This window comes from Anser cygnoides, chromosome 12 (assembly GCF_040182565.1).
Source record: "Anser cygnoides isolate HZ-2024a breed goose chromosome 12, Taihu_goose_T2T_genome, whole genome shotgun sequence".
Lineage (NCBI taxonomy): Eukaryota > Metazoa > Chordata > Aves > Anseriformes > Anatidae > Anser > Anser cygnoides.
In genome coordinates, this window is record NC_089884.1 from 19,956,484 (window position 1) to 19,973,412 (window position 16,929).

General features: G+C 39.4%; 1 protein-coding gene across 31 annotated transcripts in view; it reads left to right on the plus strand.

The window, feature by feature from the left end:
• LOC106039565 (uncharacterized) overlaps nucleotides 1-16,929 on the plus strand; it is a 506,901-nt gene that overhangs the window by 230,859 nt on the left and 259,113 nt on the right. For 5 of the 31 annotated variants that reach the window (XR_010834550.1, XR_010834551.1, XR_010834549.1 and 2 more), the window contains one exon: nucleotides 493-1,229. The exons of 20 other annotated variants lie outside the window; for them this stretch is intronic. The gene's annotated coding sequence lies outside the window, so the exon portion shown is untranslated. Of the gene's footprint in view, nucleotides 1-492; nucleotides 1,230-15,596; nucleotides 16,802-16,929 lie in introns of those variants that run through there. 6 more of the 31 variants (XR_010834565.1, XR_010834573.1, XR_010834566.1 and 3 more) reach the window with 4 other exon arrangements.

Here is a 16,929-nt window from a genome sequence, read left to right on the forward strand (position 1 = left end):
AGAGGTTGTGAAAATAAATAAATAAATAAATAAAACATTTAGGATAAAAAGGAGGTGGAAAAAAACCCACAGTGCTTAAAGAAACAAAAGGTTGTGTCTTCCTGTTGCACTCTTGTCCTTTTCTTGTAAAGTGCTGTGGATACTTCTTAGGACTTGGACATTGGTAGTGATGTTATCCAGGTGCAGAGCAGTTGTGTGCCATCTGCAAGATCTCATTGCATTTGGGCTTGTTTTAGGTTTTTAGATTTTTTTTTAATTAACTTCTATTGCTTAACTTTTTTAAATGCTAGCCCAAAGCCATGTAAGTATGAAGTTTTTACAGACCTATCTGAAATGTATATGCTCTATACTACATGCTGACTGTTACATGGGAAAAATAGTAAGGCCTTTCTAGTCTTCTGTTCTACACTTTTTTGCAATCTTTATCTGCAGTCTGTGTTACTGCTTGTGTGGCTGTTATGGTTGGTTTTCCCATTATTTTCTTCTTCCTAGGGACCCACAGAGAGACCTTCCTTCTCAAGTGAAATGGAATGTTTGATTCTATTATCTGCTTCAGCTCTGACCACAGGTCATTATTGTTCAAGATCATTTGCTCACTACTGCTGGTATCTAAAAATGTGAGGACACTGCTCATGCTTCTGAAAATACTGAGATCTCAAAAGTTGTTGCTTCTCTTTCTTTTACTGTTACCTGGCTGAGAGAAACAGCACTTGTGCCACTATTGTGTAAGCTTTGTATTGAAAGGTCCAGTGAGTACAGTGAAAAGAAATTGGTACATGTGTATTAAAAAGTGGGTATAACTGAGTATGCATTCCAGGCAAGGACAAAAATAAAACTGAACATATCTAAAGCTTCTGGGAAGCTTTAGCTGATGTTTTTATGTTGTGCACTCAATGTCCGTGCATTAGGACAATTTCAGCATGCGGTATCACTTTGCTGTCTTTTTATGTTATCTGCTTAGCTTTAATGTGTCTATGCTTTACTTTTGAACTTAGTGATTGATTCCTTACATCAAGGTAATTTGTTCTCCCTGTATGATTTTCCACATTCTGTAAAATTCCAGGCAGTATTCTGGGAGGACTTTTAACAGTTCTCAAAATTGTGTTGTGAATGCCTAAGATTTGGGTATTGCTTTCTCTAATTAACCTGGCTTGTATGTATTTTGGCACCCAGTAAGCACGGTTCTCTCTATTTCATAGCTATGATCTCATTGTGTATGGTGCACTTCCTAGGACCCAGCATAGTATAGGTTCCACGCTTTTGTCTACAGCGCTTATAATAATAATAAAACAAGTGTCGGATTAAATATTGTAAACATGCATGTGAGAAACTCCATGTCTCCTCAGTGTGCTTACTGGGATTAATTACACACATCCCTTGGGCTCCAGACCTGATTGCATAATGTTTGTGCTGATAAACACCATTATTCCTGCAAGTCATCCCCCTTTCTTCATTGATGCTAAGCCATTACAAGGTAGGCAGATAGTGGGAAAAAAAAAAAAAAAAGTTATTTTATTCCTGACATATAAGAGAACATTTCTAGGGATGTTAGAGGAAATACAGAACTCGTCTCGTGAAGCTGGATGCACATTATCCAATCTCAGCCTGATAGTTTTCTTCCACTGGGTTACAGTTGGAAACAATATATGTTGCAATAAAGAGTGATGCCCTGCTTCATTCGATTTTAGGTGGTATTCAGCTCCATAAAAATGAAGAAAGTAGTCACACCCAGTTGTTTAATAGCAAAGTATCTTGAAAATCATTGCCATTCTACTTCCAAACTTCAGTGCTTTGGAGTATTGCAGCATTTCTTTCTGCAGCATCTTTCCTGTTTTAGCTAATAGCAAACAGCAGATAATGCTAGTGGTAGCGCTGAATTTTAATTACTTTCTAGGTGAGTGATGATTTGCTGGCATTGCCAAATAGTCTCAGTGGATTGGATTGCGCAGTGGGGGCTGTATATCACAGATGAAAATCTGACTGAAAACTTCAAATCATTTTGTCTCTTGCTTGCTCATGTGCAATTTTGCAACCTCTTCCTGTGAGTGGGTTCAGCTAGGTTTGAAATCAGTCTTCTATTCAGGTCACATTCATCTTTTCTTTTTTTTTTTCTTTTAATAGCTTTGCGATATGTTGAAAAAATGTATGTGGTTTAACTAGGATTAACCTGAATAAACCATTTTTTCCTTATCTTGAGACTTTGCATGTTTTATCATGTAAACTATGATGAATGCTCCTGTACAGCCTTGTGTTTAATTCATTAACATGGTCTGACTGTAACTGCTGTCTGTAACCCAGAGTACCTATCCAACACTGAAGACTTGATGGAAGTGATAGTCAGAAGTCTTGGCAAGTGCCTTGACAGCAAATACAGAGCTTTGGTATCCTCCTTAGAAATAATCTTTCTTTTGGCAACCGTATTGTGATTTCGTTATCATTTACGGAAGCAAGCAATACGTTCCAGATAGACATAGCTCATTTTGAACAGCAAACAAAACGACATTGAAAAGTCTGTTTCACACAAAGGACTGCCTTTGTCAGTAGAAGAAAGTCCCTTTATGCTGGGCAGGTTTTGATGTGATTTACTCCCAGGTAAACCCAAATGAAACTGGGGGAGTAGGATGATTTAAGCCTACCACTTCAGCTCAAAAATCTGTGAATGTTGATCTTTTTTCCTCATTTCAGTTTGGAGCAAATTAAAATGAAATTATGTAATCGCTCCTGAATTTAACTGTTGTTGTCCAGCTGTATCATCTGTGGCTCATGTATTACAGCAGCCGTGATTCATACTTTATGAATCCTAATAAAAAGTACGTTTGCAAATGGTTTTATTACCAGTTTAATCAACTGAAGCAAAATACATGATTGTGATGCTGTAGTAAGCAGAGAGACCTACAGACTTGTCCTTCTAGTCATTGGGAATTGGTATGCAGATGCTAAGAGAAGGAAGAGGGTTTTAATGTGAAATTACAAACAACCTGCCCATCAGGATTATGAAAGTCAGTACTTAACCCTCATGTTTCTTGGTTGATCAGAGTGTGAGAGGCTGAGAGGTGTCAATGTGAAAATGTCTGATCTTTTTGTTGTCTTGCATCCCTGTTTGCCAGGTTCAGAGGCAAAGACTTCCCCATTGTGAATAAGGTCCCCATGTCCAATTGATGTGTATCAGAATTTGAAACTGGAATCAATGCTCAGTTTGCATGCTTCGATCTGTGACGTGTATATTTCTGTTATTCAAACACTTAATAACATTTAACCACATTACTTACAACAGTCTCTGCAGTCATGCTGTCCATTTGAAAGTGTTTCCAGGGTAACATACATATTTTTAAACTGAATTAGTAGATCAGAAGATTTAGAGAACTGCTGTTTTAAACAGCAAAACAAAAAATTTAATGGTGAAAGAAATATGGCATTTTGAAAATATGAAAGTAAACATCCTGCAGACTCTGGGTTTGAAGCTGTCGAGAGCAGTTTATGAAAGCAGCTTCGTCACTGAAGAAGAAGTAAAGCCTAATAATTTTTTAATAGGCCTATAAATATCTCTTATGATATGCAGCTACTGTAAACATTTCTTCCATATTTTTCCAAGTATTTATGCAGTGTTGTTAAGTGTTGTTAAAGAGACATGATTGCCACAGCTCTCTTTCCCTCTGAAGGGGTTGCCAGCTTACCAGGGGGTGGCTAGAGGGTGTGGAGAGTGCACAGGGCAGGGAAAGAAAAGCGAATTCCCAAAGGAAAGTAGCCTGTGGATATTTTTATGAAACCTGTAGGTAGTCCCACGGTTACAGGTGCTAGCTTGTGACTCAAGTCCCAGGGAACTGTAGGCACAGCCCCCAGTGTGTCCTGCAGACTGTGCGCTACTGGATTGGGATGGAGAAAGCCCCTGTGGCTGCCCAGCATTCATACCGTGGCCATATCCAGCCCTGGTTCCTATTTTACCTAAGTAAGTCCTTGTATAACAAAACTTGAATTTCAGAAAACTCAGAAACTAAAGGAATGAAGTATGTAACTCAGATTCGTAGCAGAGTCCTGTACTGGAGAACTCACTCTGAATAGCTTATAGCTTTGGTGGGGTTCTGGGTCCAGAACAAAACTGTTGAACTTTTTTATAATGAGAAAATTGAAAGCCTAGTTCTCTTCTTTGATTCCCTTTTCAGTCTTCGATTGGTGGACGTAATAATCTTGATTCACTAAAGATGCGAGTTGTATAAAGTACGACAGCCCTCAGCCCTAGCATAATGCATCGTCTCTTAGGGATCTGTGTTCTGAATATTTTCAGCTAATGATCAAATGGGCATGCCTGTCATGTGTAACTTTTCTTTATGCCTGAGGAAAGAGACAGTGCATGTTTCCGTGTGCGGACTATTCTGGTGCTGCTTAGATTTCCAAGTCTTTGGAGTTAGATAGAAAGCAAGGAACAGGACAGTTCAAAGAATTTCTACACTGAAGTTTTCTTATTTAAAAAAAAAAAAGAAAAGTTTTGTCAAAAAAGGTAAACTAGGCCATACAGACCCAAGTAGAAATCCTGCATCCTGGTGACACACAGAAGAGACTCCACAACCATAGGGTTGTAAAGTAGGTATACTTTATTGCGGTGCACCGGGCACACTGGGAATAGCTTCCCTCAAAAAGTGCGCACCTGCCCGGTTGTCTCTCACAGTTTTATACATGAATACTGTTACATGTTACATGAGCTCTAATACATATTCATTATTTTCCCCAAAAAGGTGGACCTCTTCCAAGTACTCATTCCCATACTCCCCACCCTTAGCTCCTCCCGGCTGCGCCTGCACAATGTAGCCTGGTGGTCGCGAGCAGGGGTCTTTCAGGATGAAGGCAACGAGGAAGAGGAGGTTAAACTTTTTACCTTTCTGGACTTTGACCTTCTGTTGGACAGTATTTAGGCCTTTTTTGCTTATCTTTGCCTTGTTTCCTGCCAACAAGTTGTTCATCCTTCCCTAACGAGTCGTTTGTCCTTCCCTCATCCGTTGGCCTTGAGCGATATCTTCCTTTTTACATCTGCTTCTCACAAGGTTCTCATCTACATCCCCAATAATTAGGATATTTTTAGGTTCTCATCTACATCCCCAATAATTAGGATATTTTACCATATATGTAGCTAAATATTAATTCGGATAAATTTTAGCATCTTCCCCATCTCACTGGAATTATTTTGTTTACATTGTAAATGTGAGACTATGAAAGCTAATTTACTCAAGATGCCATATTGCATTGTACACAGCATACATAAAGGAGACATTTCAACTGCCTTCCAAGTGTTGCTGTTCCTTGTGTGAAGCACGGAAGTGAAGTAGAAAATTGGCCCGTGCATGTGATGTGCTTTGAGAGGGATTTTGAAAGAACAGCATTAAGCAGTGATATACATCAGGAGCTGCATGCTGAGGTACTGCCTTGGAAAACATAGTTGATGGAAGTACAAGGTCTTGGCCCCACTTTGCATGTAAGAGACTCAGTGAAGGTCCTTGACATTGGGCTGAACTGCACGCAGGTTGGGGCTTAGCAACACCTGGATCTGTCTGCAGAGAGAAAACTGCCATTATTTTAATGCTCATTTGAAGGAGTCTGAACTGAAGACTAAGAGTGTGTATCATTTCCTGAGTATCTGTAAACAATCTCGTGATTTATGTTAAGATAAAGTTGTGCAGGAGCACTGCATTATGCTGTGCATGTTGCTTTCCGGCAGAGTGGCTGCCAACCCAGTTAATCAGACTGAGTGGACGACACCCAGCTGTGAAAGGTGAAGACTCGCTCGATTTTTTCTAAATGCGCTTTAAGCTTTTCTTGCCAGACAGATTTTTTTAGAGAGAGCTGTGAATTGATGGTGATGGTGGTGGTGAGTGCACTGTGCAGATCCACTCTGGAGAAAAATGACATCACCTGTACAAAAGCTATCCTGTGTGCTCTGTGTGGGTTGGGAATGAAACACGAGCAATGCAAGCCAGGGCCCAGATGCCTGAAATGTTAATGGATTGCTTTTCAGACAATAAATGATCTAAGGTGAAGCCTTGGTAAACATATAAAAAAAAATAAATTGTTTAAACAAAACAATTTTTTTCTTGGTTAAAAATACAGTAAGATTACACTTTCTTATACTTGTGTTTTTCTTTGTAAAGAAGTCGGCTCACTCTAATGCTTCCTATATCCTGACACGTTATAGTAATTAGAAACAAATTATATAAATTATTTGATTTTTGTATGCAGAAGTGAAACCATGGCCCTATCCTAAATCAGTGACATTTTTTCACCTGAGAGCTTTCTGTCTTCTAAAGGCTGCATTGCTGACAACCTGGAATTAAATCCTCTAACTTAAACTGCTGGTTTTAAGGACTTATCCTGCATGGGCTATAAAAATTCATAGTCAGGATTAGAAAAGTTGTATAATTAAGTACCACTTAGCAAAAAAGATAACCAGGATCTAAATATGAAAAACAAATCTTCAGTTCTCTAAAACATATGTACTCTTCCACATTTTTCTTAGTCACTCACCTCTACTCAAGCTGCTGCCAAGATTATTTCTCTCTTATTTAGAGTTTGAATTTTATTTTATACTCAATTGTTCTCTGCTGTAGTTTTGGTTGGCCTTTGGGGTACAGTGTAAAAACATCGCATCTGTCTGCTGAAAAAACTAGCTGCATCTGCATTTCATCTGGCAAGATCCATGCCTTTGTTAACTGAATAACAGACAAAAAAACAGAGTGCAAAAGGAGAGGAATCTCAGCCCAGACATATAAGGAATATCTGACTCAAGTAGGAAATAATACCTTTTCAGTTTTTTTTTTTTTTTTAAGATTTATTTATTTATTTATTTTTAGCCAAGTGAGCACTGCCACACGCCTGTAGATGCAGGCAGGGGGAGCTTAAGGATCACAATCCAGTTCTGCTTGTTGCTTTACTTCACTTTTCCAGTGTTGCATTAGGTGGAGTCTGGGGCTGCTGTTGTTATCAGCGAGTCACACAAGTAGTTATCAGGTACAGCTGTGACCCAGTTCTTCCTAGTACTATAGCTTTTAATTCCCTAAAATCCAGAAGAAGAGAAGCCAATCCTTCAAGTGCGCTGAAGGCCAGCAGGGATGCTGACATTGGAGGTGACTCGCCTGGTGCACCACAGGCTGGGAATGGGCAGCGTTTCAGCTCTCCACACAGTGTGCATCCAGCCTGTTTGCTGAAGTCACGGCAGTGGGCATTTGTGCCATTCTCACTGGGAGTGGCAGCTTCCTTCTACTTGTATCCCCATAGCAGAGCTGGAAGCAGTGCTGTGAGATGGCTGTTGGGAGCCCTGCCCTGTACGCAGATGTCAGTCAAAACTGGCAGAACCCCCCCATGTTCTGCATCCCTCTGTGTGTGTCTTGGTGAAGGCTTTGACTGGAGACTCTTCTTTGGCATTTGTCTGATTTTCTCACGGTTTGGTAAAACCCAGTTATAGCTTGAGTATAGATGCTTTTTACCCCCTTAGAACAGTTAATAACTGTGCTGTTTTTTAACGTCAACTAGCTATGCATCTGTTACTCTCAACCTCAAAACAGGCACTATTTATATTTCACGCAAACGTATTTGTGGCATACACGGAGTGTGGGGCTTTTTCTGGATTGCATTGCGCCAAGTTCCATATGTAAGAGAGGGCACAAACAGAGGGGAGCTGGGTGCCCAGTGATGGAGCAGGCGTGGACCTAGGAAATGACCCACTGGAGTGCCATGGGGAAGGCCATGGCCTTAAGAGGCACAGACAGGGCATCTATCATCTCCATAGCTAACTAGCAGTTAATTATGGAAGTACTTGGCATTGTCACAGTTTCTCCTTCAAATGGAAGCAATCTCTGAATTTCTTTGTCCCCAGTGGCCCAAAAAGCATAATGCAAGCTAAACCTGTTTCAGGCACTTTGGCTGACATCATGATTGCCAGACTTCTTTATTAATAATTTATGTTGCAATTTAATTCCTAAAGTAACAGTAATAATAATTCAGATGGTGACAGACTCTTAATTAAAATTACCATAGAAGACTTAAGCTTTTAGCTGCATCGTTCTTCCTACTATCAATGTGTATTGGAGAGCAACAGTTTGCTAAGATAAAATTATAGCAGCCTGCTGACAGCTATGAGAGCTGAACGCACTCTGGATCTCTCAACGGGCAATGTACATGCATACAGCTAACTGGGAAAACAGCAAGCATTTCTATTAAGTTTTTCCTCGAATTATACTGATTTTAAGGACGGTATAGGAACAGCTAAGTAACCACCAAAAATTCACAGTAAGGAGCTGTCTGACCTACATTCTGGAAGATTAACCCCTAGACCAATTTTGAGACTAGTACTGAAAATAAAGTGAAGGAATATTGAGTGGAAGGGGAAGCTGGCAAACATGAAAGTCCTCAAAAGGGACTGGCTGTTAGCCAAAGGTATAATTGTTACCAACACAATTCAACCCTAGACATCCTTCTGGAAGAGGTGTAAGCTCTTACACTTAGTGGGAAGCAGTCTCTCAGTTGATCGGTGGGATAGTGTCTCTAAATGGTCACCCACCACTTCTGTCTGTACAGCCTTATTTTCCCTTCTAGGGCACTGTAAGAAAAGGGATGAAATGGACCATCAGCTTGACCCAGATGGCAATTCCCATTTGTCCTCTGTAGATCAGGAATCGAAGCAGTTGTGAACAGTTTCAGTCCACTGATGTAGCAAGTTCCTTGCTGCTCTATTTTACTCTGAAATTCATCTCAGCCACTAGTAGATGATAAACAGATGACAAGTAATTGAGTTAATCCAAGAAAGCTTTGGGGCTACATCTGCCACAGTAGGTGTAAAAACAAATGCATGCAAATCCCTTCATATATCGTCATGGATTGTCTAATTGCTGTCAACCTTCTGAAGCATCTGTTCACTTAGATCTGCTAGGTGGGATTTCTTGTTGTGGGAAGGAGTCACTTTCATTAACTTCTTAGACTGAGATCTGAAGCAATGTAGCATAGGAAGTGTGTGTTATCTAAGAATATACACCCTAAGAAGTAGGAATTATTTTTTAAACTGATGGAAATACTGAATAAAAGAGGTGTTTTCTCAAGCATGTAAAAGTATATACTTTGTTATAATCCAAGAGTGAACACTAATTTAGATTAAAGATGGATGTCCTGTGTGACCCTGTCTTCAGTTCATGATAAAGATATTCTCGTATCAAAGCCATGCTTATTTGCTGCTTTCTAGGTTAGACAACCAAGGTCAAAATAAATAAATAAATAAATTGGGGTGGAAGGATCTTTTCATCCCCTGTATTTTCCCTTTTTTAGGAATAGTCTCCATATAAACTTGAAACAGAAATCTGTAAGAGCAAATTCTCTTTTGCTGCTAGAAATCCATTAGTGACCTTAGCAATCATCATGCTCAATGTCTTCTCTATGAGCCACTTGGGAAAAAAATTGTCCATTCCCCTGGTGTCAGGTATGCATTGTTATTGTCAGACATGCATAAAAGATAACAAAGATGTAAAAATGTATCTCATTTCATAACTATCAATGGGTTCTCTCCTCATCCCTATGTTAGTCCACATTATATGCATAGTTTAAGTTCCCCTGAAATTCTGAAAAAAAACCCCTACGTGTTAAAGTGCCAACATATTTTTGCAAAATGGACACCGATTTTCAAATTGTTTCAAATTACTATCAAATTGTCTGAAGTTGCTATTAAAGTTCATGATTTTTTTTTCTAAGGTGAGAGACATTCCTATTTGAATGTGGATAAATATTCATGTGAGGACTTAAACTGGGAGGAGAAACTTGCCATTAATATCATTATGTCTGTTCAAGATGTAACAGGCTGCTACTTGTATATTGCGATAAGGGTGGTTTCCCTCATGTGAGGAAATGAATATTCATAGCTGTCTTTAAAAACTCTGTTTGTACAGTATATTTCCCTCAACACCTAAACACCTAAAAGACATCTAGACTAAGGATTTCATTTTTTTTCCTATCCAAATGGATTTCATTTCCATTTCTTGAAGAAACTTTTCACTAAACAGATACGTTTATCTAATACCTCAAGGCTTACAGGAAAAAAATCAGAAGAAGGAAAAATGCACTGAAAGGTTATATCCAGATCAAGTCAATGATTTCTCATGTGACAAGGGAGAAGCAAGAAAAAGCACACGTGAACACACAGATCTGGCAGGGAAAAGATCTAGCTTGCTGACGTTGTTGTTTGACCATAGGCGGTTTTTACCTTATGTTTTTCAAGCAGATCATCTCAAATAAACCTGATATAATTTTTTATTTGGTTGGCAGAAGTAGCTGTACAGTTAAATGTACAGATGATACCAACTCACTTAGCACTGCACAGTATTCCAGTTAAACAGGGGGGCTGGTGGACAGTCAAGCCAGTGTGGCCTGCCTTATGAGTTTGTGTCTTGAGTTTGATTTGAAATGAGATAAGGGTCTCTTCAGCTCCAGGAATATGTCTGTAGCTTGTTTAGAGGTTGGGGGTGAGAGGATGTAGCTGGCAAGTGCCTGGTGATATCTGGTTTCTTGCCTGGCTGTCCTCCCCAGGGGAGAGCTGAATGGCTTGGGGTGCCAGCACCCCTCTGCAGGACAGCATGTCTGGGGAGAGGGATCTCATCAAGTCAGAGCTGTCAGTCTTCCATGCTTCTCCTTGCTTAGATTCCTCATAATCAAGGACTGCGTTGCTTAGAGGATTTCTAATTTGTTCCTGGGTAAATCAAAGGAGGAGAAGCACTCTGGTGTCTTTCTCAGGTAGGTTCTAGTCCTAAATTTTTATCACAGATGCACAGTTACTAAACTACTTCTGCACCAGTCCTATTTCCAAATAACTGAAAGAAATACAAATATATATATTGCAGGAGAAGGTAAAAGATGCCTAATGGGTAGAATGGGTGTGATTTCCTCTAATCAGATAGAGAAAAGAGCTGGATTAATTCTCTGGCAGTAGAATAGCAGTTGAATACTGCACACAGATTTCATTGGATTCCCTCCAGGCTTTTTGATGAGTGACTATACCATAGTGGCAAATGCTGGGATTGTGCTCTCAGAGGAGCAGCACAACAGAATTCACATTTTATGGTTCCGTAAAAAATTACTAACTTTTAGCAACCAGTGTGTTAAATGTGTTACCTCATATTCAGAGCCAAAATACTGAGTGGATGTTACAGATGGTGATATGCATGCTTTTGGAAAGATGATGAATGCCTCCAGCTCTAGCTGCAAATGGCTAATTAATTAATTATTGTACAGTCAGTTCTTGGTTATGAGACAGTGGAAATTTACAGAATTAGTTTTGGTGAATGTTTTTATTCCAGAAACAATAGCTTTTAAGCATAGTATTTATTCACTGAAGGAAATTTACCTGCAGAACAAGCACAGAGTCTGTCTGTGCACCCTGTGAGCTGCCTTCCAAGTAGTGATTAAATACTGAAGGGAGATCATGGGTGATGGCATCCACATGTGGAGTTGTGAAATGCACTCTGAAGGGCCTGTGCATGCATCTGCAAAGCCGCCAGCCCCGGGGCTCTGGCAAGGCGGGCTCTGCACCACGCCGGGTCTGCAGGCGATGCTAGGGCAGTGATGGCTTTGTTCTTTGGGCAGGTGAGGCATCCAGAGAGAAGAGAGAAAGGGCAGAGGAATCATTAATTTCTTCCTTGCTTAGCAATATATAGATGAAAGAAAGTTGATATAGCCAAATCATTGACCAGAGCCATAGGCCATAAGGTTAGAGTATAAACTGTGTCAGAATTAACTGCTGTTAATGGAAATGCAGCCGAGAAGTGGAGGATGCACAGGCAGGCAGTGGGACCAGGGAGAGAGCCAGCAATACGGGGGGGAGGGGTTATGGGCACTGTGCTGGTCAGAATGGGGCTGGGAGACCGGACATGGTGTAATTGCCTTGTAAAAAAGAAAAATTGCACTGAGGAAATAGCAGCTTTACCACTACCATTTTCTCCTTACTGAAACAGTCCACAAGATCTCAATTGTTGGATCCCTGTTGAGGCAAAAAGAATCCTAGCAATAATAGCAATGACAGAAGCAGAATCCAAAGAACCTGTGCTGCAAGCCAATCTGGAGATCAACCTGCTGCATTCCTTCATGGGGAGGGATATATAGGCTGCTCTCTGAAATACCAACTCTGCGCCTCCTGAGAAAGTGTGTTGGCTTTTCATATATCATTACAGACACTGAGGGCTTGTTTGCATTTGCTGGAACTATATTTTATTAGTTTGGTTGGATTTCTTAATGGAAACAAATATTTTGAAGTGGTTAATTTACAAGAATAAATATTATTCAGCAGGTTCCTAAAGTCCCCAAGGTAAATAATACAGACATGGTAAAGGCCAGCTCTGTTGTATTAATAATTGATGTTTGGCTTCCTCCTAGCTCAGCTGTAATCTATTCATTCTGCTTTGTAAAAGTGCAATTAGAGCTGAATTACAGTAATCAATACAGCAGCAGCATTTAGAACCAGGGAACATAAATAGAGGGAAATTTTGCACATAGGAAGCTTTTTGAGGCATATTGCAAAAACTGACTTAATTGGATGGAATTTTAAATGATCGCAAAGGATATTAAATTATAATTGATACAGACATTTTCAGAGATTCTCTTTTTAACCAAAACCAAGTCCTAAGAATTTGAATGAAATTATTTCCCTTCCTTTTACTTCTGTCGTGTTTCCCAGTCAGCCCATACAATAATGATGTGACTGGGAAAATGCTGTTTTCTTGCACTTATCCAAGTATCTACATTATTTGTGTGTGAGTAAAAGGAACAGAGAGGGATGCGATGGGAAGTGGGTCCTTCACCTGGAAAACAAGTGGCAGATGTGGAAGGTGGTGAAAATGAACAGTTTAATGGACAACTTGAAGAGGTACAGAGGGAAAAAAAAAAAAAAAAAAAACCAGGAAACCACTCGCATATGCTACAACCAAAGGAAATGCAGAATTTGGTAGGGAAAAAAAAGCAAAGATTCTATAAGAAGGTTTGGTTAAACATCCCAAATATAGAGACTATTAGGGAAATATTGACAGTGCCCACACTTTGGTGTAGCAACAAGCAATAGAGAAGGCAAGGCCTTGGAAGCACTGTTTCAGGTAATGAAAATAAAGCAGTTGCCGTACTGCAACAAGATGGACTACAGCAAGCCTGCAGTGTTGTCCTGTGCAGCGCAGGGCTTGCTTACAGCTTGAAACTTATGCTGAAATATTTCTTGGAGAATCATTGTGGTTTAGCTAGACCCTGTGTGGGATTTTTGAGCCTTGAGGATTTAGGTGTCTTAAAAACTGGATCATGTTTTCCATCCTTTGTCTTTTCCAAGTATCCTGCTTGTTTTCGTGTTACTTTGGAATAGCCTTTCTTGGTGCTCAGCAAACCCATTCTGGACCCTGTGTATTTTAGGGAACTGGCAAGAACAGTTTGCGTGAAGTGTATTTCTGAATTTCAGTGTTCAGTCTGGTTGAATCAGGCACAAAACCTGTGGCACAGCTTCCCCTAGTACTTCATTTACTCAAGATTATGGACTCTCTAGAGCCAAGGCCTGTCTCTGGTGCTGGATCTTGCCAACATCCAGCCTCTGCCCATGTTGTTGGAGAGAAACAGCAGCACGGGGCTGCAGGGGGTCTGCAGGGGTCAATCTGCCAGCAGGGTTTGGGCTGCAGGGTATGGTGGGCCGGGTCCAGAGCTGGTCACAGTCACTGGGAGGCTGTCAGTGTGACAGCACAACACCGAGTGATTGCTAATATTAATAATTATCATCATATTCACCTCTTTTAGAGCACTGTGACATTTGAGGTGAAACTAAGTGCTTTCAGTCATTTAGGAAGTGTGTAATGGCTTAATAATGTATTCCCTGTCGTGTCTTTTGGACTTTATGCAATGACGATAAAAGTATAAAATGTGTTTAATTAAAGGGAGACGCTGATTTTATTGAACAAATGTACCAAATAAATAAAGAAAAGTGGGTCTATTAAAATGTTGGTCCAAATTTTCAAGCACAGTTTTAATTTTACTGTAGAAATTTAAAGACAAAACATCGGTTAATTGATGTAATTAATTTTTGATTAATGCAGTTAGTTGTTGTTTTTGTGAAGGCAAATAGGGTATTAAATGGGGGCTACCAAATGAACTAGGCAGGAGAAGGGAGTTCTTTAAAATGATACAGAAGGAAATGCTTTCTTGGTTAGAGCACTGAACATGGAAATTAAATAAGTAAAGCTCTGTTTAAAACAAATTCACCTGGGAAGCATTAGCTTGTCTCTGTGTAATGCATGCATCGCTCTGCATGTGCATTATGTTTTAATAATGCTTCCATCTTCCTCATAAGGCATATTGTCTTCTAATTCAGCCTACTCTAATAAGCCTATCTTGACAGTTGTCATGAAATACTGATTGCTTTTGGTGAGTAGCATATACTGTAATTATTTCCTTTTCCTATCATGGTATAATATACCTAAGATGCTCCATACATAGAAATGCACCTTCATAGAGTATTATAATGTGCATTGATTTTTTTTTTCTAATTTTTTTTATCAGCATAATGAAATGATCCCCTTTCACATCATAGAGTAGCATAATGCTTATTGATTTATTGCTGTACCTATTTACATTGGCTTATCAGAAAGGTGCTTCCAATGCATTAGCAAACCCCTGAAGCGCTTCTGGTAATAGCAAAAAGTGCCTGGGCAGCTGAAAATGTAAGAAAGAAGGTTTATGTTTTTTAATAAAACTTATATACAGCAGAAGATTCCATTTCCTCAGCCAGGCTGTCTCATGGCTAACCTCCACAGGACAAGCGCTTGCAGGAGAATTTAGTTTCTCTTTGGCCCAAGCCTGCTGCCTTCAGCAGCATTTCCCAAGTGTAGGCAGCAGTGCCCTCATTTCCTTGCTTTGTTTATCCTACATAGAAACAATTTCTGTTCATGTGAAGAGATGGAAACTGCTAGAAATTAATCCTACCCTGCAAAAGGAGAATTAGATACTATAGTGCAACATCAGTTTAAAGACTTTTCCAGAAGCGACATCAATTTAGGATTAGGAAACCATCAAGATGTTGTAGTGCACCTACGCACCTTCATGCACGTCCCGTCCAGGAGAAGGGGGGGCAGCAAGCAAATCAACAAACAAGTCATTCCTACAGTAAATCTCTTGTGATTGAACTTGAGCACAGCACAGTATGCTACAGAAGAATGAATAAACCGATGATAATAACAGAAGCTGATTACATTGTGATGGGCAATAACAGCAAATAGGCCTTATCTTGAAATGTGAAATAGAAACTCATGGCCAAACAAATAAGTCTAGATTCCCAGAGAGAGCATTTTCAGCAATTTATGGGCAATGACCCTCAAAATTGTGTATTCAGAAAAAATAATTATTTTCAGAAGTGCAGCCTTGGCCCTTAGTGCAGCTGAGAATAAGGTATTTGTGTTGCTCAATTGCACATGCAACCTATCATCAAATTTTCATCCCATTCAGAAATGCCTGTGTTCACAATTGGATGCTGATCAGGACCTGTTCACATATTAGCATGTATACTTTCTTGCTCTTGCTCTGACCATTTACTCTCCCCTCTTCCTTTTCATTCACAGAAACAATGACTTTTTATCATCAAGAGAAAAAAGAATTTTAAAACATTGAAAATGGACTGGGAGCCTAACGCTTTAAGGATTCATCTGAAAAAGCTGCACTCCCATAGGTGCACTCCACTTAGAGTACACGGTTTGCTTTATGTGCATGCTTTCATTTGGAAGATGGAGAGCAAGCTTGTTTTGCTTTTTCATAAAATCCCCAGATTTTAAGCATGTATACACACATTTCTACCAATAGAGAAATAAATATTTTGACAAATTCTTGTTTATTTGTGTAGAAGTACAAATATTTGTGTAAAAAGCGAGTTGGTATCAGCTGGGATATCCCCATACAGTGTTTCAGCCTGAGTCAATGAAGCACTTAAGCAGGTACTTCACTTTCAGCAATGTCTAGATGATACTGAATTGTTAGGTACTGACTGCTGGGATGTGGTGAGCTCTAGTACTCGTGGATTTAAAGGCTTAAGTCTGTGCTTAATGTTTTCATTCTTTTTCAAAAGGGATTGCTATCTGTGATAATGCTGATTATATTTGTTCCTGAAAGAGTTTAAAAACTAAACTACTTTGTGTATCCTATTAAGAAGTCTGAAATGTCTTTACTCCATTCTTTTCCTGTCCTTTAACAAAATTCACTGAACATTCACAAACGCAACTTATATAGAGTGCTTTATTTTATTAATGTAAGACAATTAGTCATGAAACTCATTGCTCTTTTTAATATACTTGAAAATGCCCCAAACAAAGCATGTAGATCATGCTTCAGTAAGCCTCTGATCCATCAAATAGGTGTTCCCTGCATATTTTAGTGCAGTAAGCATCCGTAGAGCACAATGAGTGTCATATAGAAAAGCAAAGTAAAATGGATGGTTTTAGTATATTAGCTACTAGGAAGCTGGTAGACTGCGAGAACAAGGACATCATAAATCTCAGGAGGATTATGAGACTCTGGCTTCCTTCCTCCTTGCACTCCTACACAGGTGCCTTGTACCTATCCACACCTGGGCTGGAGCTGCTCTAACTGGCAATAAATGCTGTGGTATAATCATATGGTACGGATATACAAGGAAGGGAAGCTCTCCTTGACCTTATATCTACTAAGAATCAATCTAGCAACTGATCAGCACAAATTTCTTTCCAAAGCCTGAAAAAAAAATCCAGAAATATAAGTCTCACCCTTGTTTCTTATAGAGGCTATACAAGAAATATATCAGCTCCAAAACTATGAAATAATTAATTTTCTAATTAAAAACATGCTATCAATATCCATACGAAAGTTCAACTTGGGTGTTCCTTCCCGATTTTGTTGTACAAGCTGAAAAACTACCCTAAATAA